General features: G+C 41.2%; 1 protein-coding gene across 3 annotated transcripts in view; it reads left to right on the top strand.

Moving 5' to 3' along the window:
* LOC128701873 (glutamate receptor 1) overlaps window positions 1-22,500 on the top strand; it is a 1,634,372-nt gene that overhangs the window by 865,174 nt on the left and 746,698 nt on the right. The gene's annotated exons all lie outside the window — the stretch shown is intronic.

The following is a 22,500-nucleotide window of genomic DNA, read 5'->3' as shown; positions in this document are numbered from 1 at the left end:
ATGTATTCTTTATTACTATTGCCATATGGAGAATGCCCAAAGGACCTTTTAACAGGACTCGTTTGACCGTGACGACCAAGAAATAGGGAAAGGGAGAAAGAGAAAGATGGAGAGGGGACAGAAGGTATATGTGATGAGAAGGAATGTGAGGAGGGTAAGAGTTAAATAAGAGAGTAACTGGAAAGTTGATAACTAGGAGAATGGAAGCGAGAGAAGGAGTGTAAAACCAAAAAGAATAACAAAGTTGTGTTGGGGGAAGAGGGAAAGAAAGGATGATGGTAAAGGAAGGCACAAGGAAGAAGGAGATGTATACAAGAGAGAGAGAGGCACAAAGAAAATATAATAACCATGGAAAGGAACACTGGAAGAAGTATTTGAGTATATATGTGTATATAAAAGGGGAGATCAGAAAGGTAAATGCAGGTTGTATGTTGAAAAGCAAGCAAGAGCAGCCTGTGTGTACTCGCATACTTGTGGTTGCGGGGGTTGTCATAGCTCCTGGCCCCGCCTCTTCACTGGTCGCTACTAGGTCCTCTCCCTGCTCCAAGAGCTTTATCATACCTCTTAAAGCTATGTATGGATCTTGCCACCAGTACATCATTGTGTGTGTGTATGTATGTATGTGTGTGTGTGTGTGTGTGTGTGTGTGTGTGTGTGTGTGTGTGTGTGTGTGAATGTATTTGGGTTGTCACTGACTTGGCTCTCTCTTTATTATCATTGTTAACGAAGAGCTTCCGCGTGTTCTCTCGAGATGACCAAACTTTTAAGTAGAGTTTTCACGAGACGACAAAAGTTTAAACAATGTTTTCTGAAAATGATAAACGATTTTGTAAGAGCTTTCAAGAGGTGATGCAGGCCTTTAGGTCTTAAGTAGAGTTTTAAAGTGATAAAAGTCTTGATGTAGGCACAGATTACAGCTCCTTACTTCTACGATCTCAGGTAATACAAGTTTTAGAAGTTGTTTTCGCAGAATCGGCAGATTATAAGTATGCTTTCACAACATGGAAGTTGCCTCGTGTAAACTTTTTAGTTCTGTGATATTCGGAAAAATTTCTTTTTAGAAGTTGTAACTCAATAAATGTGACTAGATTCTTCTTGCTCCTGTATTTAAACGCTACTACGAAGTTATTGGCTAACGCTTACTGAGGCATAACTTCCATTGATATGTGAAGGCATAATATTCAAAACAAAATGTAATTGGACGACGTTTCGCTCATGGGAGAGCTTGTGTCTTTACCCTAAGAGAAATTTTGTCTCAATCCATGAATGTTCTGCAAGTATAATCTCAAAACTGTTGTAGCATCTCAGTCTTCGTAGGTCCCGGAGCTATGTAGCAGCCTCAGAACTTTTTCATGCTTTTTTGTATGCTTATTGAGATGAGGGTTCCATGCTGATGTCTCGTACTCGTGTACTGATCTTGTGTATGATGTGCGCAGTTATGTGAATGCCTCTTCGTTCAGAGTCCTGAAGGCTGTCAGTAAGTGAGATTGAATCAACAAACTCATTCTTGTGAAGAAGGCTTCAAGAATATGAAAGAACATTAAGCTTCATATAGATACTACAGACTGGAAGACTTTTTCGGAATGTATCGCAGGGTTACCTGTTGGGACCTCGGAGGAATATTAGAGGATTCTTTGACGAATAAATCATATTTACAACACCTAGGAATCTTTATAAACGTATAGTCCATCGTGAATTTATCATTCTGATCGATAAAGATTAATAAATCCTCTGGTGGGTGAAACGTCTCTCAATGAAAATACAGGTGTTATACATGTCTTATTCATCAACTTATCTGTATTTGTTGCCTTTCATGCGAAGGGAATTTTTTAATTACTGACATGATTTGCATAAATTTATGTTTGGTATTTTCACTATTGTTAGTCTGCTTATAAGGGAGCAAATTGACTTTTGTGTCCGTCAGGTCATTATAACCCAACCACTAGTGTCGTCACCGGAAGAACAGCAGTAGTAGTAGTAGTAGTAATAGTAGTAGTAGTAGTAATAATAGACACCGCTAGACTGTGATCTATGTATGGCAATTTAGTGCGGTAAAAATAGTTTTGAAAACCGATAAGTTGAAGAATAAGACAAACTATACCCCCGGCCGGGATTGAACCCGCGGTCATGGAGTCTCAAAACTCCAGCCCGTCGCGTTAGCCACTAGACCAACTAGCCACAATAAGATTCATCCAACTAGGTATATTTCTACACCATAGGAAAGTTAGCACAGGCACCTCTGTGACCACAAATGCAAGTTTTTACAGCTGGAGATTCGTCTGTAAAAACTTGCATTTGTGGTCACAGAGGTGCCTGTGCTAACTTTCCTATGGTGTAGAAATATACCTAGTTGGATGAATCTTATTGTGGCTAGCTGGTCTAGTGGCTAACGCGACGGGCTGGAGTTTTGAGACTCTATGACCGCGGGTTCAATCCCGGCCGGGGGTATGGTTTATTTGCAATCGTGTCATTACGATTTCTTGAGTCAAGAATAAGACACCTGTGCAACAGCTGGGTATCTTAATTGTTGAAACATGTTACGTACATAATAGGCTGCTTTAGTCCAATACAAATGAGCATGAGTGAGAAGGATTGTATTCCAGAGAGACCTACCTTCTTCTACTAGTGAATCCAGCCCCCTTCATTGTCTTCGAGATCTTCCACCTCACCTTCGACAGTATTTAATACTTCGTTCTCATGTTTCACTTTCATATCGTTCCCGACCATGAAGCTGGACTCGTCTCCAGGCTGAGGGACTGACTATCTCAAATACTATTTCTCCAAGGTTGATGGACTGATTACATTTTTATTTCACTACTATACCCATTGCCTTCGTATTTGACTGAAGAGGCCTACTGTGTAGACGAAACGCTTCAAGAATAAAGATACCTAACTGTTACGTATGTGCCTTAATTATCGAAACTGTTATTGCACAGAGCGTTGAATAACCTTTCGCCAATAACAGTGTGTACATTACAAAAGTTCCTACCTAAGTACTGCTCCAGGGAGAGCCTAACTACATACGTTCGTGGAACGTCTTTCCCGTAGCACTGTCGAGTTCGTTCATGCTATGTCAGATGAACGTTCGCCCGCCTCCTGCCGGTAGTAACACATTTCTTATGGTGCTAGTCAAAGATATTCGATAAATCTGGTTAATGCTAAGTAATGGCGGCCATCACCACAGTCATTCTCGTCATGGGAAAACCTTCTTTCATGTGTCGATGTGATAGAAGACCAGCAGTTGGAGAAGTCGTATCATGTGGATTCAGTTTATCTCGTTCTCTCTTCTAAGTGTGAGTGTCTCTTTCTGACTGTCTTTCTCTCTCTCTCTCTCTCTCTCTCTCTGTCAGTATGGAAAGGTATAAGTAACAGGTCGATCGGTCTTGATGCCATCTTCATTGTTACCAAAACAATCACCCCCCCCCCCTCCCCAACCAACATTCTTGCTATATCTGAGATCTCTTCCGTAAAAAAAAAATAAGCATTCTTTGAAGGTGATTTGTTCACAAATTATTTAAAGTTATCAAGATAACCTCGCTTAGAACACGCAAATTTTTCCTGACAGGTTTCACGTTTTAAGAGATAGGATTAAATCCCCGATTTACTCCCCGTTTAATTCTGGTTACACATATTTGCCTCTGAGTTGATATAGTCAGTAAATACTGCAGTGTGTTACTCTCCACAGTTATTTAATATCATATGCAAATATTTGCCCATAATAAACGCAATGGAAAAAAATTGTTTTTTGGTCATCACGTCGGAGTGTAGACAGAATTCCAGGTTGGACGACAAGTCTGGATGAGAATGAAATGGTAAGGAGCGTTTGGGGCAGTGATAGCAGCAGGAACAGTGTGTTAGCAGAAGAGACAGTAACAGAGACAGAACAGGGAGTGTCTGTGATTGCAGCAGCAACAGTGATAGCAGCGGGAATAGTGAGTGTCTTAGCAGGAGAGACAGTAGCAGAGACAGCAACAGGGAGTGTCTGTGATTGAAGCAGCAACAGTGATAGCAGCGGGAACTTTGGCAATGACAGCAGCAGGAACAGTGGCAGTGATATAACAATGGCAGTGATACAGCAGAGACAGTGGCTCTGATAGAAGTTGCGAGAGAGGCAGTGATAATAGTTTTGTGAGGCTCATATGGTCAACAAAAATGACAAATTTTTTCGAATGTGTTAGAGAGAGAGAGAGAGAGAACTGAGTGAGGGAAAACTGAGAATGAGAGCACTCGAGTCAAAATCTTTCTAGGGAGAGTCCATTACACTGTTACTTAGCAACAGTGCACATCGTGAGCGACAAATGACGAAGCGCACCATGACGTGACCCGAAAACATGTGATTTTGTTCAACAAAACTGGGTACATAAGCAGTGTGCTAGTACCCTACTTAATGTACCCAACAATTTACACTGCTCTCCCTACCTCTCTCCCTCTCTCCCTCACTCCCTCTTCCTTTGAAGCTCCCGTAGCTGATGAAGCCTAATGGAACACTTAACAGTATCCTCATTGTCCTACTGAAGTCTCCCAGCTCAGACTGAGAGAGTTCAACATTATGTATGAATCCGATTCTGCATGATGGAATGTAATAGGGAAAGCAGTTCCCCCTATGTGACTATTGTTTGAAATTGGGTAGCAGCACACTTTTCTCTCTCAATCACTCTCTGTCTTTCTCTAATTATCTCTCTCCTTTTTTTTTACAAAGGACTTGACAAGGTTAGGTTAAGGATCCCTGGGTTATGGATATCTCTCTCTCTCTCTCTCTCTCTCTCTCTCTCTCTCTCTCTCTCTCTCTCTCTCTCGCTCTCGCTCTCGCTCTCGCTCTCGCTCTCTCTCGCTCTTTCCCTGTCATGGTATGTGTCAGCCTGAGCTGAGGAACTTCGGTAAGGAAATGACAATATCGTCGAGCATTCCCTAACATATTCTGTATAATTTTTATTTGCAAATATCCACAGAGGGTTATTAATCTGTGCTGTAATCAACAGATGTTGATCACGAGTAATGGGGTTTCTATTTTCATCATTTTTTAAGGAAAAAACATACAATCACAAGGTAATTGGGCTCATGTCAGGGAGAGGAGGTTTTGTGTGTGTGTGTGTGTGTGTGTGTGTGTGTGTGTGTGTGTGTGTGTGTGTGTGTGTGTGTGTGTGTGTGTGTGTGTGTGTGTGTACTCACCTAGTTGTACTCACCTAGTTGAGGTTGCGGGGGTCGAGTCCGAGCTCCTGGCCCCGCCTCTTCACTGATCGTGTGTGTGTGTGTACTCACCTATTTGTGGTTGCAGGGGTCGATTCATAGCTCCTGGCCCCGCCTCTTCACCGGTTGCTACTAGGCCCTCTCTCTCCCCGCTCCATGAGCTTTATCAAACCTCGTCTTAAAACTATGTATGGTTCCTGCCTCCACTACGTCATTTTCTAGGCTATTCCACTGCCTTACAACTCTATGACTGAAGAAATACTTCCTACTATCTCTCTGACTCATTTGTGTCTTCAACTTCCAATTGTGGCCTCTTGTTTCTGTGTCCCCTCCCTGGAACATCCTGTCTTTATCCACCTTGTCTATTCCACGCAGTATTTTATATGTCGTTATCATGTCTCCCCTGACCCTCCTGTCCTCCAGTGTCGTCAGGCCGATTTCCCTTAATCTTTCTTCATAGGACATTCCCCTTAGCTCTGGAACTAACCTTGTTGCAAACCTTTGTACTTTCTCTAGTTTCTTGACGTGCTTTATCAAGTGCGGGTTCCAAACAGGTGCTGCATACTCCAGTATGGGCCTGACATACACGGTGTACAGTGTCTTGAATGATTCCTTACTAAGGTGTCGGAATGCTGTTCTCAGGTTTGCCAGGCGCCCATATGCTGCAGCAGTTATCTGATTGATGTGTGCTTCCGGAGACATGCTCGGTGTTATACTCACCCCAAGATCTTTCTCCTTGAGTGAGGTTTGCAGTCTTTGGCCACCTAGCCTATACTCTGTCTGTGGTCTTCTGTGCCCTTCCCCTATCTTCATGACTTTGCATTTGGCAGGATTAAATTCGAGAAGCCATTTGCTGGACCAGGTGTCCAGTCTGTCCAGGTCTCTTTGAAGTCCTGCCTGGTCCTCATCAGATTTAATTCTCCTCATTAACTTCACATCATCTGCAAACAGGGACACTTCTGAGTCTAACCCTTCCGTCATGTCGTTCACATATACCAAAAATAGCACTGGTCCTAGGACCGACCCCTGTGGGACCCCGCTCGTCACAGGTGCCCACTGTGATACATCATTACGTACCATGACTCGTTGTTGCCTCCCTGTCAGGTATTCTCTGATCCATTGCAGTGCCCTTCCTGTTATATGCGCCTGATGCTCTAGCTTCTGCACTAATCTCTTGTGAGGAACTGTGTCAAAGGCCTTCTTGCAGTCCAAGAAGATGCAATCAACCCACCCCTCTCTCTCTTGTCTTACTTCTGTTATTTTATCATAAAACTCCAGAAGGTTTGTGACACAGGATTTGCCTTCCGTGAATCCGTGCTGGTTGGCATTTATACTCCTGTTCCGTTCCAGGTGCTCCACCACTCTCCTCCTGATAATCTTCTCCATAATTTTGCATACTATACACGTCAATGACACAGGTCTATAGTTTTGTGCCTCTTTTCTGTCTCCTTTTTTGAAAATGGGAACTACATTTGCCGTCTTCCATACCTCAGGTAGTTGCCCAGTTTCCAGGGATGTGTTGAAGATTGTGGTAAGTGGTACGCACAACATATCTGCTCCCTCTCTAAGGACCCACGGAGAGATGTCCGGTCCCATTGCCTTTGAGGTATCGATGTCCCTTAGCAGTTTCTTCACCTCCTCCTCATCTGTATGTATGTCGTCCAACACTTGTTGGTGTATTCCTTGTTGGTGTCCCCATCTGGTCTGTCCCCCCAGAGTCCTTCCTGTCTCTACTGTAAATACTTCCTTAAATCTCGTGTTGAGCTCCTCACATACCTCTTGATCGTTTCTTGTGAGTTCTCCACCTTCTTTCCTCAGCCTTATCACCTGCTCCTTGACTGTTGTCTTCCTCCTAATGTGGCTATACAGCAGTTTCGGGTCAGATTTGACTTTCGATGCTATGTCGTTTTCATACTGTCGCTGGGCCTCCCTCCTTATCTGCGCATACTCGTTTCTGGCTCTTCTACTAATCTCCTTGTTTTCCTGGGTCCTATGCCTCCTGTACCTTTTCCATTCTCTGTTGCACTTAGTTTTTGCCTCCCTACACCTTCGGGTAAACCAAGGACTCGTTTTGGTCTTCCTATTATTTCTGTTTCCCTTGGGAACAAAACTTTCCTCTGCCTCCTTGCACTTTGTTGCCACATATTCCATCATCTCGTTTACTGATTTTCCTACCATTTCTCTGTCCCACTGAACCTCCTGCAGGAAGTTTCTCATACCTGTGTAGTCCCCCCTTTTATAGTTTGGCCTGTCCCCTTCAGTTCCTGTTACTTTCTCCACTTGTAACTCTACTATATAGTCAAAACTCAGAACCACATGATCGCTAGCTCCAAGGGGCCTCTCGTAAGTGATGTCCTCAATGTCTGAACTGCTCAGGGTGAACACAAGATCCAGTCTTGCTGGCTCATCCTCCCCTCTCTCTCTGGTTGTGTCCCTGACATGTTGATGCATGAGGTTTTCAAGTACCACATCCATCATCTTGGCTCTCCATGTTTCGGGACCCCCATGTGGCTCCAGGTTTTCCCAGTCGATCTCCCTGTGGTTAAAATCGCCCATTACCAGTAACTTTGCTCTGCTCGAGTGAGCTCTTCTTGCCACCTCAGCCAGTGTGTCCACCATCACCCTGTTGTTTTCTTCGTACTCCTCTCTTGGCCTCCTGCAGTTCTGTGGTGGGTTATACATCACTCCAATGACTACTTTATGTTCTCCGGACTGAATTGTGTGTGTGTGTGTGTGTGTGTGTGTGTGTGTGTGTGTGTGTGTGTGTGTGTGTGTGTGTGAAGGCCTGTAGCAGTGCTCCTTCTCTTTTATGTCCTTAAATTGTTTTATACACATTAGTGAATTTCAGCTCATATAATGAGAAGTGTGTATGGTTCGATTCCCGACACGGGTGGAAACGTTTCCTTACACCAGCTGCCCCTGTTCACCTAGCAGTAAGTAGGTACCCGGGTGTTAGTCGACTGTTACGAGTGGCATCCCGGGAAGGGTGGGGGTAGCATAACTTTGATCAGGCTGGACGTAAAAATGATCTGAGGTTAGGTAACTCTTAACTTGTAAACTCAAATATATGGAAAAAAAATCTCGAAAACCCTATGCTAGCATAAAAAAAAAATCTTCATCAAAGCAAATTGACCTGTTCTCCGCTTCCTCGAATCAAACTTGATTATCTTCCATTCCCAGCTCGACCTTTATCTCCTCATCCTCCTCGTTTTTTATTGTCTTTTCCACATTTTTCTCTCAGGGTTTAAACAATAGTTTAAACTCTCTTGGCTTAAACAGGAAGGTTTAAACTGAAGTGAAAGTACAAAACATAGTTTCGCAATTGCTCTTGTGATAACTGACTTGAATTTCCTTGGTGCTGGTGAAAGGCTCTTGATCCAAGGACCTGAGGTTACCACCCCTCTTCCTCATCAGAACAATCCCAATTACCATTTTCCAGACGCACTGTGGCCCCAGTGGGTTTAGTGCTTTCCACGAATGAATGTATTGCACATACCCGTATATGCATACATCTGTATACATTTACAAGCTTAGCATATACTGTACGTGTATAATAATACACGATCTCGCATCCGCAAACACATGTATATGAATACAGCACTAATGGTCAACACTGTTACTCGCCCTGTATACATGTATAACCTCGAGATTATATTTGTTCATTTCTGATTTGTGTGATTGCTCTCCTCTCTCTCTCTCTCTCTCTCTCTCTCTCTCTCTCTCTCTCTCTCTCTCTCTCTCTCTCTCTCTCTCTCTCTCTCTCTCTCTCTCTCTCTCTCTCTCTCTCTCTCTCTGCACATGAAGGAGCACACACTATATGTGATGTAGCATGTGCTATATTACATACAGACATTTAAACCCAAGATTAGTGTTAACTGTCAATAAACAGCAAGAAGAATGGATGAGGACTCGAACCATGGTATACGCACTTAGCAGCCCCAACCATACCCTGAGTGATACGGGGAACATACAAGGAGCCAACTTTTATAGGAACATATCGAGACGAGAGGAATCGAAAGTGCAGTAGAGGAGGAAGAAATGTGTGAACGGCATTCATTTGGTAACTATATACTGTTACTGAGGCGAGTTGTGGGAACCCCGACTAGAGACTGTCAGAAGATAGCCGTGATTCGTGAGTACTGTGGACCCAGTACACTGAGGTAACTACATAGTGCAGTTACTATGGTAACTGCACTATGCAGTTACTGAGGTAACGGCCCAATACAGTTACTGTAGTTACTGCACAATACAGTAATTAAGGTTACTGCACAATACAGTAATCTTACTGATCGAATTGAAGTGAAGAAATAGACAACACAAGCATCAGTTGAAAACCTTGTATATTATTTAGACTTAACGTCTAAATAAAGTTAGTTTATCACCTACAACTTGTCTATAACCCCTCATCATACACTATCATGAAAAAAAAGTGAATAACGCAAGTCGCATAATGGAAGCCACTGTAGAATGAACTACTGCAGAGTGATGTACATTCTAATCCGGATGGTGGTGAGTGAACAAGCTTATGCCAATGAAGGGCTGTTGATCAGAGGAATTTGAGCTACCCTTCCCTTCCCCTCCTAGGATCTAACCTGATTACCTCCCGTTCTCCAGGCACTACATGACCATGGCTTCGCGGTTGCCTGTGTATACAGTGAACTAAAACTCCTGGCTAGGACAAAGCGTAAGGAAAATGTTAGGTAGGAAATACTATCATTGATGAATTAGAAGTAGGAAAGATGTTAGGAAGCCAGTACAGGGATAGCAATAAATGGGAAGGGGATAGATGGGAAGAAAGTGGAGGGATGCCATGAATTAGAATAATAGAGGCAAACAATTTAAACGAACTGTGTTATAGTGTAGAGAAGCAACTATTTAAGAATATTTCTCATTACACTATTTTCTTTTTATTACGATTTGAAAGAGATTTCTCGTAAAAATATTTAAGAACTTGAGAGAGCTTAGAGAGAATTTTCTTCGTAAGGGAATGAAAGCATATTTTCTGTTTTATTTTCATTTTTGTCTTTAGTTCCATAGTATTTCCTCAGTTTATGAAATGTTTATTGACGAATATATTCAGATACTACAAACAAGATGTGGTTCAACAGTTTTTCTAAATTCCTACTCAAAAAATACAGGGTTGGAATCCCTTCATATCTGCTGAACGAATGAGAAAATTCACTCTAAACTGCATTTCGGGGTTCAACTAATAATGTTTCTAGACGTAAAAAATAGAGCTGAGAACGTAGAGGTTCAATGCAAAAATAAGATGAGAGGGGGAATAAGAGATTAGAATGAGGAATGAGGAAAGGGGAGAAGAGAAAAGGAGAGCTGAAGAAAACAGAGGAGTGGAGAGTCTGGTGAGTAATACCTCAGGGAAGCCACAGCTACACACAATCTGATTCTTTTCTAATTGACTAAAGCATTAAATAGCAGTGTAAACCAGCTGGCAATGAATGTTGGAGTGGGTTACTTGACAGCAACGATTGTGGGAACACCGCTGCTGTGCCCCTCACGATACCTTCTGAGCTGCTCTACATGACTGCCAAGAAGGAGTTAGGAGAAAATGAATGTTTAATATTCATCCTTCTATTATTCATTATCTTAACTATCATTCTGATTATACTTCTATCCACTGTGTGTGTAGTTGCATCTGTACTAAAGACGAGTTGAGTTTTGAGAGACAGGGAGAGAGAATCCTTGTCAATCCCTGTGTAAGAGAGAGAGAGAGAGAGAGAGAGAGAGAGAGAGAGAGAGAGAGAGAGAGAGAGAGAGAGAGAGAGAGAGAATGAAACCTTGTCAATCCCTGTGTAAAAGAGAGAGAGAGAGAGCAATTTTTAATCTTGTTTACAAAATAACTCTCAACAAAACAGAATTACAAATCAACATTACATATGTTTCAGCTCCCACAAGCATGTATCGATGGCAAATTGCAAAGGAACATAATTGAGCCATTTCATAATAAAAAAACTATGATATATGAAATAGCAATTAAGTTTTTCGGAACGAACGAAAACGTTCCGATCATGTGACCAGAGTGAATATTTGAGATTCATTACTGCCTATTGTTTGGTTTCAATTTCAGGATCAATTTCACATATTTTTTCCCACTGAAATATAAGTATCAAAAAATTAATAACTGTTGTTTTGAAAAGAGCTGCAAATATTTTTATTGAAATAAAGGAAGTGTTTTTTTTTTTATTTCCGAACCTGGATAGATTGAACTGAGGTGTTTATTTACTTGACGGTTCTGTTTGTGTTTTATTTTCATTTGTGTTGACGTTTCAACTAACTATTGTTCATTGTGCTGTTTATATATTCTTCCAAACCGCTGATGACCTTCTCTCTTTTACTTAATGAGTTGTATTCACCGAACTGGACTCTGAAAAGTACTCACCGAATTGTTCTTCAAGGGTCGTGTCTCAGCTCCTGGAACCGCCCACTATACAGCATAGTTAGAAAAGCAATAATTAGAATGATTAAAAGTGAGAAGCAGAAAAAATTACACGAAGTATTCCTTTCCATATAATTATAAAGTAATAGAATGGGTTCCAGCGAGAAGTACGTAGGTACCTGAAGGATGTTTTCGGGGTCGGCGCCCCCGCTGCGCTATCCAAGACCAGGCCTCCTAAATTAACCACTAACCTACCACTAAAGCAATCACTAAAGCAATCATTGAAGCTACCACTAAAGCTACCACTAAAGCTACCACTAAAGAAATCACTAAAAAAGCTAAAAAAAAAAATATCTCGGATACGTTAGGTATCGTTATGCTGTGATCGATCCGGTGATCCAGCGAAGGAATGTGTTCTTAGAGGCATCGATTTTATATTTGGGATGTCTCCAAGCAGCCGGAGGATAATAACATGCCATGAAGGCTGAGAAGAATCCATTACGCTGACACTGAGCGACATTGTCACCATCATACAATCACACAAGAATAGCCACGTATCTCCATACAATCACGCAAGAAGAGCCACGTATCACCGTCATACAATCATCCAAGAAGAGCTGCCCGTCACAATCGCGCAAGAAGAGCCACATGTCACAGCCATGCAAGAAGAGCCACCTGTCACGCAAGAAGATCCTCTTTTCGCTATATATCCAAACCAGCAGTGTCCTGGTCATAAAAAACAGCATTGAAAATAAAAACGACATGCAAGAGGCTTTCAATAGCAAACTGGAACACACCTTGCTATGAATGCCAGATCAGCAAAGTTGCAACAGCTCAGCCAAGCCTCTTAACAGTGTGCATTGCTAAGACAGTCAGATGGGTGACTGTTTGACAGTGTTAAACAGTGATTATCGCCCGACTGAGTCTTCTACTGCTCACGGTGGGTTCTTCTTGCCTGCTTGAGATTTATAACTTTTATCTCTTATATACCATTTTTACCCGTTGTGATATGGTACAGTTGGTAAATGTTTATTGAAAATTGACATATATATATATATATATATATATATATATATATATATATGCCATGTATATATATATATATATATATATATATATATATATATATATATATATATATATATATATATATATATATATACATGTCCGAACCACCTCAACAACCCTTCCTCCAGAGGGCTGAGGAAGGGTTGTTGAGGTGGTTCGGACATGTGGAGAGAATGGAGCGAAACAGAATAACTTCAAGAGTGTATCAGTCTGTAGTGGAAGGAAGGCGGGGTAGGGGTCGGCCTAGGAAAGGTTGAAAGGAGGGGGTAAAGGAGGTTTTGTGTGCGAGGGGCTTGGACTTCCAGCAGGCATGCGTGAGCGTGTTTGATAGGAGTGAATGGAGACAAATGGTTTTTAATACTTGACGTGCTGTTGGAGTGTGAGCAAAGTAACATTTATGAAGGGGTTCAGGGAAACCGGCAGGCCGGACTTGAGTCCTGGAGATGGGAAGTACAGTGCCTGCACTCTGAAGGAGGGGTGTTAATGTTGCAGTTTAAAAACTGTAGTGTAAAGCACCCTTCTGGCAAGACAGTGATGGAGTGAATGATGGTGAAAGTTTTTCTTTTTCGGGCCTCCCTGCCTTGGTGGGAATCGGCCAGTGTGATAATAATAAAAAAAAATCTTTTAGGAGTGAAGAAGAGCAGAATGTAAGTGTGGTGGAGGTACGTGAGGCATTACGTAGAATGAAAGGGGGTAAAGCAGCTGGAACTGATGCGATCATGACAGAAATGTTAAAAGCAGGGGGGGATATAGTGTTGGAGTGGTTGGTACTTTTGTTTAATAAATGTATGAAAGAGGGGAAGGTACCTAGGGATTGGCGGAGAGCATATATAGTCCCTTTACATAAAGGGAAAGGGGACAAAAGAGATTGTAAAAATTATAGAGGAATAAGTTTACTGAGTATACCCGGAAAAGTATACGGTAGGGTTATAATTGAAAGAATTAGAGGTAAGACAGAATGTAGAACTGCGGATGAGCAAGGAGGCTTCAGAGTGGGTAGGGGATGTGTAGATCAAGTGTTTACATTGAAGCATATATGTGAACAGTATTTAGATAAAGGTAGGGAAGTTTTTATTGCATTTATGGATTTAGAAAAGGCATATGATAGAGTGGATAGAGGAGCAATGTGGCAGATGTTGCAAGTATATGGAATAGGTGGTAAGTTACTAAATGCTGTAAAGAGCTTTTATGAGGATAGTGAGGCTCAGGTTAGGGTGTGTAGAAAAGAGGGAGAATACTTCCCGGTAAAAGTAGGTCTTAGACAGGGATGTGTAATGTCACCATGGTTGTTTAATATATTTATAGATGGGGTTGTAAAAGAAGTAAATGCTAGGGTGTTCGGGAGAGGGGTGGGATTAAATTATGGGGAATCAAATTCAAAATGGGAATTGACAGTTACTTTTTGCTGATGATACTGTGCTTATGGGAGATTCTAAAGAAAAATTGCAAAGGTTAGTGGACGAGTTTGAGAATGTGTGTGTAAAGGTAGAAAGTTGAAAGTGAACATAGAAAAGAGTAAGGTGATGAGGGTATCAAATGATTTAGATAAAGAAAAATTGGATATCAAATTGGGGAGGAGGAGTATGGAAGAAATGAATGTTTTTAGATACTTGGGAGTTGACGTGTCGGCGGATGGATTTATGAAGGATAAGGTTAATCATAGAATTGATGAGGGAAAAAGGGTGAGTGGTGCGTTGAGGTATATGTGGAGTCAAAAAACGTTATCTATGGAGGCAAAGAAGGGAATGTATGAAAGTATAGTAGTACCAACACTCTTATATGGATGTGAAGCTTGGGTGGTAAATGCAGCAGCGAGGAGACGGTTGGAGGCAGTGGAGATGTCCTGTCTAAGGGCAATGTGTGGTGTAAATATTATGCAGAAAATTCGGAGTGTGGAAATTAGGAGAAGGTGTGAAGTTAATAAAAGCATTAGTCAGAGGGCAGAAGAGGGGTTGTTGAGGTGGTTTGGTCATTTAGAGAGAATGGATCAAAGTAGAATGACATGGAAAGCATATAAATCTATAGGGGAAGGCAAGAGGGGTAGGGGTCGTCCTCGAAAGGGTTGGAAAGAGGGGGTAAAGGAGGTTTTGTGGGCGAGGGGCTTGGACTTCCAGCAAGCGTGCATGAGCGTGTTAGATAGGAGTGAATGGAGACGAATGATACTTGGGACCTGACGATCTGTTGGAGTGTGAGCAGGGTAATATTTAGTGAAGGGATTCAGGGAAACCGGTTATTTTCATATAGTCGGACTTGAGTCCTGGAAATGGGAAGTACAATGCCTGCACTTTAAAGGAGTGGTTTGGGATATTGGCAGTTTGGAGGGATATGTTGTGTATCTTTATACGTATATGCTTCTAAACTGTTGTATTCTGAGCACCTCTGCAAAAGCAGTGATAATGTGCGAGTGTGGTGAAAGTGTTGAATGATGAAAGTATTTTCTTTTTGGGGATTTTCTTTCTTTTTTGGGTCACCCTGCCTCGGTGGGAGACGACCGACTTGTTGAAAAAAAAAATATATGCAATAAGATCACAGTAAACAGGTGATTTCAGAATATGCAAAACAACCACTCTGAAAGAATAGAGAAATTCCAAGCGCTTTCGTCACTAGAAATACTTTTTACAATCCAAAAAGGGACAACCAGCCTTATTCAACTAAAAATATGTTGGTTCTCCCTTACCATGAAAACTTGGTTGACATGCCTTCTCTTCTTAAGACTTTTAATATTAAAGTTGTATTCAAAAATCTTGATACAATAAAAAAAACTTTTGATAAAGAATTCCCCCCCAAATGCTGATGGATGTGTCTATAAGATTCCTTGTAAAATTTGAGATAAAGTTTATTACGGTCAAACTGGTAAAAATCTCGAACTAAGATTAAAACAATATAAATATAGCATTAGAACTGGACAAGATTCCAATGCTCTGTTTATTCATGTAAGAGATTTTAATCATCCATTTGATTTTCAAAAAGTTGAGAAAGTAGTATGAAGCAAGTCCATGGTCGACAGGAATATAATTGAATCTTGTTTCATAAAAAGCAGTTTTGACAATAATATGAATATTTCCTTTGGTTTATATAAATTAGATCCATTTATAATTAATAGAATTTGGGAAGAATTTAATAATACACTGGACAAATAATAATTTTAAAAATTTTCTTGGGTAGAATAGTTTGTTGGTGGTTGTGCAAAGGACCTGTCCAGTTGGGCCGGCGCGCGTCAGGTGTTTAACCGTTGTGGGATCTGATAGTGAGGTGTATGTATAATGTCCGCCAAGACCATACTCCAGGCACGGGTCCCAATCTTGCGATGACCCGTCTTGATAGTGAGGTGTTGGCCAGACCCCCTTATATACCTTCCTTGGATGCTTTACTTTCATAGTTCCTTGATAATGTGAGTAGTCACGAAAGCGCTTGGAATTTCTCTATTCTTTCTGAGTGGTTGTTTTGCATATGTATATATGTATATATATATATATATATATATATATATATATATATATTATATATATATATATATATATAAACCATACCCCGGCCGGGATTGAACCCGCGGTCAGAGAGTCTCAAAACTCCAGCCCGTCGCGTTAGCCACTGGACCAGCTAGCCACAATAAGATCCGTCCAACTACGTATATTTCTACACCATAGGAAGGTTAGCACAGGCACCACTGTGACCGCGGGTTCAATCCCGACCGGGGTATGGTTTGTTTGCAATCGTGTCATTACGATTTCGTGAGTTATATTATATATATTATATATATTATATATATATATATATATATATATATATATATATATATATATATATATATATATATAGGATGGGGTCCACCTCTGGTGTAAATTGTGGGACCCATAGCCTCGGAGAAGTGGATAAAAAGGCTTCAAGGAAGAATATTTGGATTTCTTCCTGAAGCCATTTGAATATTCCACTTCCCCTACCACCCCATCTTTTAAACTATTTTTTTTTTACCAATAGGAATATTTTATTACATAATATGGCACAGAAGATTTATATATATATATATATATATATATATATATATATATATATATATATATATATATATATATATACAGAGGTCAATCTAACCTAACTAAACCTAACCAAAATAACAAAAATCTAGAAATTTGATGAGAACCGCATGTGAGAAATGCACTTAAAATTTGCTTAGTTACGAAGTGCTGCACAAACAACTTGGTCAGTCAAGCAGTTATTATGGCATTCTGGTTTCAGGCCGGGTTGTCAAGGAAGAACAACTCTCGATACCGGTCACAGGTCTATGTATATCACAAGCTTGATTCATTATTCATATACAGTTTTAAAGGCAAATTAATAAGCAGGCCCAGGAGCTGGAGGCAGACACCCCTCACTTTAGCTTGGTTATCAATATGTTAATGCCATATAATAAATACAAACTGATGAATAAGACGCATGAACAATTGGGTGTGTCTGTTGATGAATAAGACACACGATCAACACTTGGGTTTCTCTACTGATGAATAAGACGAACAACACTGTGTTTATTGATGAATAACCCACACGAACAAAATTTGGGTATTTATATTTATAAGACACAGGAGCAACACTTGGGTAATTTTTATTACCGAAATAATGATAGTGTTGCACATGCAGTATTCAACAACGTGGTAAAAACAACGTAAAACTACACATTAGCCTTGCATCGTTCCGAAGCTTAATTAATTCATAGTTTTTCCAAAACATCGTTTTTTTGTTTGTGTGTATGTAAGCTAAACAGGAAATGAGAGAAAAATTCCTATTTTTGCTCTGCATTGTTGATTATAATACAACCAGCATCAACACCTGACGAACTCGTTGATAAGTACGTTGATGTCCTTAAAATACTTGTTTTTGGGGACTGGGGAAAAAAGTCAGTGGCGCTAATATACTGTATAATTTATGTAGTTTGAGGAGTATTTATTTTAGGTAATGATCTCAGCCCTGTTATTGTTTGTTGTTGTTCCGTCACTGTGTGTTGTGTCACTGTGTGTTCTGTCACTGTGTGTTCCGTCACTGTGTGTTGTGTCACTGTGTGTTGTGTCACTGTGTTGTGTCACTGTGTGTTGTGTCACTGTGTGTTGTGTCACTGTGTTGTGTCACTGTGTGTTGTGTCACTGTGTGTTGTGTCACTGTGTTGTGTCACTGTGTGTTGTGTCACTGTGTTGTGTCACTGTGTGTTGTGTCACTGTGTTGTGTCACTGTGTTGTGTCACTGTGTGTTGTGTCACTGTGTGTTGTGTCACTGTGTTGTGTCACTGTGTTGTGTCACTGTGTGTTGTGTCACTGTGTGTTGTGTCACTGTGTTGTGTCACTGTGTGTTGTGTCACTGTGTTGTGTCACTGTGTGTTGTGTCACTGTGTGTTGTGTCACTGTGTGTTGTGTCACTGTGTGTTCTGTCACTGTGTGTTCTGTCACTGTGTGTTCCGTCACTGTGTGTTCCGTCACTGTGTGTTCCGTCACTGTGTGTTCCGTCACTGTGTATTCTGTCACTATGTGTTCCGTTACTATGCGCTCCGTCATTGTGTTCCGTCACTATACGTTCCGTCACTATGTGTTCTGTCACTATGCATTCCATCACCGTGTGTTCCGTCACTGTGTGTTCCGTCACTGTGTGTTCCGTCACTGTGTGTTCCGTCACTATGCGCTCCGTCATTATGTGTTCCGTCACTATACGTTCCGTCACTATGTGTTCCGTCACTATGCATTCCATCACCGTGTGTTCCGTCACTGTGTCCCGTCACGATCTTACCCCGGACACATGAAAATACGAACGGCCACAGTCAAATCCGTAAGAGAAGTTATTAATGTACAGCCTGGGATTTAAAACGTCGTCATTGTTTTCAAATAATAGTAATTATTATGGGTAATGGTAAATTTATTATCTTGAAGCGAGGATTTTGTTACCGTGAAGTACAAGAGTATTTCTTTTGTAATTTTTTTTAGTATCCGTCTTGCAATGATCGTCGTCGTTTGTGATCTGACTGGTGACAGACAGCCCTGGTGACTTGTAACTTCTGGTGACTTGTAACCTCTGGTGACTTGTAACCTCTGGTGACTTGTAACCTCTGGTGACTTGTAACCTCTGGTGACTTGTAACCTCTGGTGACTTGTAACCTCTGGTGACTTGTAACCTCTGGTGACTTGTAACCTCTGGTGACTTGTAACCTCTGGTGACTTGACACCTCTGGTGACCTGACACTGGTGACCGACACCTCTGGTGAATGACAGCTCTGGTGACCTGACACCTCTGGTGACCTGACACCTCTGGTGACCTGGCACCTCTGGTGACCTGACACCTCTGGTGACCTGACACTTCTGGTGACCTGACACCTCTGGTGACACCTCTGGTGACCGACAACTCTGGTGAATGACAGCTCTGGTGACTTGACACCTCTGGTGACCTGACACTGGTGACCGACACATCTGGTGACCGACAATTCTGGTGAATGACAGCTCTGGTGACTTGACACCTCTGGTGACCGATACCTCTGGTGACACCTCTGGCGACCGACACCTCTGGTGACCTGACACCTCTGGTGACACCTCTGGTGACCGACACCTCTGGTGACACCTCTGGTGACCGACACCTCTAGTGACACCTCTGGTGACCTGACACCTCTGGTGACACCTCTGGTGACCGACACCTCTGGTGACACCTCTGGTGACACCTCTGGTGACCGACACCTCTAGTGACACCTCTGGTGACCTGACACCTCTGGTGACACCTCTGGTGACTGTAACATAATTGTTTTACCACAAATTCTCACACAAAATTTTGTCGTCAGCGTAACCCCACTTCGATGCATCACACAGGCGAGGCCAGGAGCTATAACTCGACCTCTGCAACCACAACTAGGTGAGTACAGTTCCGAGTTTCTCCCTGAATGTGGCCTGAGCCTATCCCAGTAATTACAGGCCAGTAGCTAACACACTGACCTGGAGTTTCAGGATTCGCTATGAGTTCAAAACCCGCGCGTTCCGTGGTTTGTTTGCGATCGTGTTTTACGATTTCGTTAAGTAAAAGGACACAAATGCAATTTATGTGACGTGTTATTGTGCAACGTTTCGCTCTCCAGGAGCTTTATCAAGCGAAACGTTGCCACAATGTCACATAGGTTGCATCTGCGTCCTGTTACTTAACATATTGTCGGTAATTCTATCAACATTAATGCGATTTCGTGAGTCATTAAAACAACAGTAATAAAGTTGGTAGAATTACCGACAATATGTAAAGTAAAAGGACACAAGTGCAACTAATGTGACATTTTATTGTGGCAACGTTTCGCTCTCCAGGAGCTTTATCAAGCTCCTGGAGAGCGAAACGTTGCCACAATAAAATGTCACATTAGTTGCACTTATGTCCTTTTACTTTACAAAACAATAGTAAAAACATATAAATATGGCATATTTACTGGGTGTAAATTAAGTAACGTTTAATGGAAAAAAAGAATACTTGAGGTGTAATAACTACGATGTAAACGATAAACGAAACAGTTACACAAGATATCAAAAGATTGCAAATCACTGCATTCTTGTGTTCTAACTTTAATCATTATTCATATAGATATAAGGAAGTTTTAAGGCTGCCTGAAACACTGCAAAACCTGGGTGATTTGAATAAAATGTTTCAGTAATATTTCTATAAGGTATTTCTGTAAGGTATTTCTATAAAGTATTTCTATAAAGTATTTCTATAAGGTATTTCAATAAAGTATTTCAATAAAGTATTTCTATAAAGGAAGAGCCAGTTGTGAGTGTGGGGAAAGTTCGTGAGGCAGTAGGTAAAATGAAAGGGGGTAAGGCAGCCGGGATTGATGGGATAAAGATAGAAATGTTAAAAGCAGGTGGGGATATAGTTTTGGAGTGGTTGGTGCAATTATTTAATAAATGTATGGAAGAGGGTAAGGTACCTAGGGATTGGCAGAGAGCATGCATAGTTCCTTTGTATAAAGGCAAAGGGGATAAAAGAGAGTGCAAAAATTATAGGGGGATAAGTCTGTTGAGTATACCTGGCAAAGTGTATGGTAGAGTTATTATTGAAAGAATTAAGAGTAAGACGGAGAATAGGATAGCAGATGAACAAGGAGGCTTTAGGAAAGGTAGGGGGTGTGTGGACCAGGTGTTTACAGTGAAACATATAAGTGAACAGTATTTAGATAAGGCTAAAGAGGTCTTTGTGGCATTTATGGATTTGGAAAAGGCGTATGACAGGGTGGATAGGGGGGCAATGTGGCAGATGTTGCAAGTGTATGGTGTAGGAGGTAGGTTACTGAAAGCAGTGAAGAGTTTTTACGAGGATGGTGAGGCTCAAGTTAGAGTATGTAGGAAAGAGGGAAATTATTTCCCAGTAAAAGTAGGCCTTAGACAAGGATGTGTGATGTCACCGTGGTTGTTTAATATATTTATAGATGGGGTTGTAAGAGAAGTAAATGCGAGGGTCTTGGCAAGAGGCGTGGAGTTAAAAGATAAAGAATCACACATAAAGTGGGAGTTGTCACAGTTGCTCTTTGCTGATGACACTGCTCTTGGGAGATTCTGAAGAGAAGTTGCAGAGATTGGTGGATGAATTTGGTAAGGTGTGCAAAAGAAGAAAATTGGAAGTGAATACGGGAAAGAGTAAGGTTATGAGGATAAAAAGATTAGATGATGAAAGATTGGATATCAGATTGGAGGGAGAGAGTATGGAGGAGGTGAATGTATTCAGATATTTGGGAGTGGACGTGTCAGCGGATGGGTCTATGAAAGATGAGGTGAATCATAGAATTGATGAGGGGAAAAGGGTGAGTGGTGCACTTAGGAGTCTGTGGAGACAAAGAACTTTGTCCTTGGAGGCAAAGAGGGGAATGTATGAGAGTATAGTTTTACCAACGCTCTTATATGGGTGTGAAGCATGGGTGATGAATGTTGCAGCAAGGAGAAGGCTGGAGAAGGTCTGAGAGCAATGTGTGGTGTGAATATAATGCAGAGAATTCGTAGTTTGGAAGTTAGGAGGAGGTGCGGGATTACCAAAACTGTTGTCCAGAGGGCTGAGGAAGGGTTGTTGAGGTGGTTCGGACATGTGGAGAGAATGGAGCGAAACAGAATAACTTCAAGAGTGTATCAGTCTGTAGTGGAAGGAAGGCGGGGTGGGGGTCGGCCTAGGAAAGGTTGAAGGGAGGGGGTAAAGGAGGTTTTGTGTGCGAGGGGCTTGGACTTCCAGCAGGCATGCGTGAGCGTGTTTGATAGGAGTGAATGGAGACAAATGGTTTTTAATACTTGACGTGCTGTTGGAGTGTGAGCAAAGTAACATTTATGAAGGGGTTCAGGGAAACCGGCAGGCCGGACTTGAGTCCTGGAGATGGGAAGTACAGTGCCTGCACTCTGAAGGAGGGGTGTTAATGTTGCAGTTTAAAAACTGTAGTGTAAAGCACCCTTCTGGCAAGACAGTGGAGTGAATGATGGTGAAAGTTTTTCGTTTTCGGGCCACCCTGCCTTGGTGGGAATCGCCCAGTGTGATAAAAAATTCTATAAAGTATTTCTATAAAGTATTTCTGTAAAGTATTTCTGTAAAGTATTTCTATAAAGTATTTCTATAAAGTATTTCTATAAAGTATTTCTATAAAGTATTTCTATAAAGTATTTCTATAAAGTATTTCTGTAAAGTATTTCTATAAAGTATTTCTATAAAGTATTTCTATAAAGTATTTCTATAAGGTATTTCTATAAAGTATTTCTATAAAGTATTTCTATAAAGTATTTCTATAAAGTATTTCTGTAAAGTATTTTTATAAAGTATTTCTATAAAGTATTTCTGTAAAGTATTTCTATAAAGTATTCTAAAGAAAAATTGCA

Source organism: Cherax quadricarinatus, chromosome 69 (genome assembly GCF_038502225.1).
Source record: "Cherax quadricarinatus isolate ZL_2023a chromosome 69, ASM3850222v1, whole genome shotgun sequence".
Lineage (NCBI taxonomy): Eukaryota > Metazoa > Arthropoda > Malacostraca > Decapoda > Parastacidae > Cherax > Cherax quadricarinatus.
This window is presented reverse-complemented; position numbering and strand designations above follow the sequence as displayed.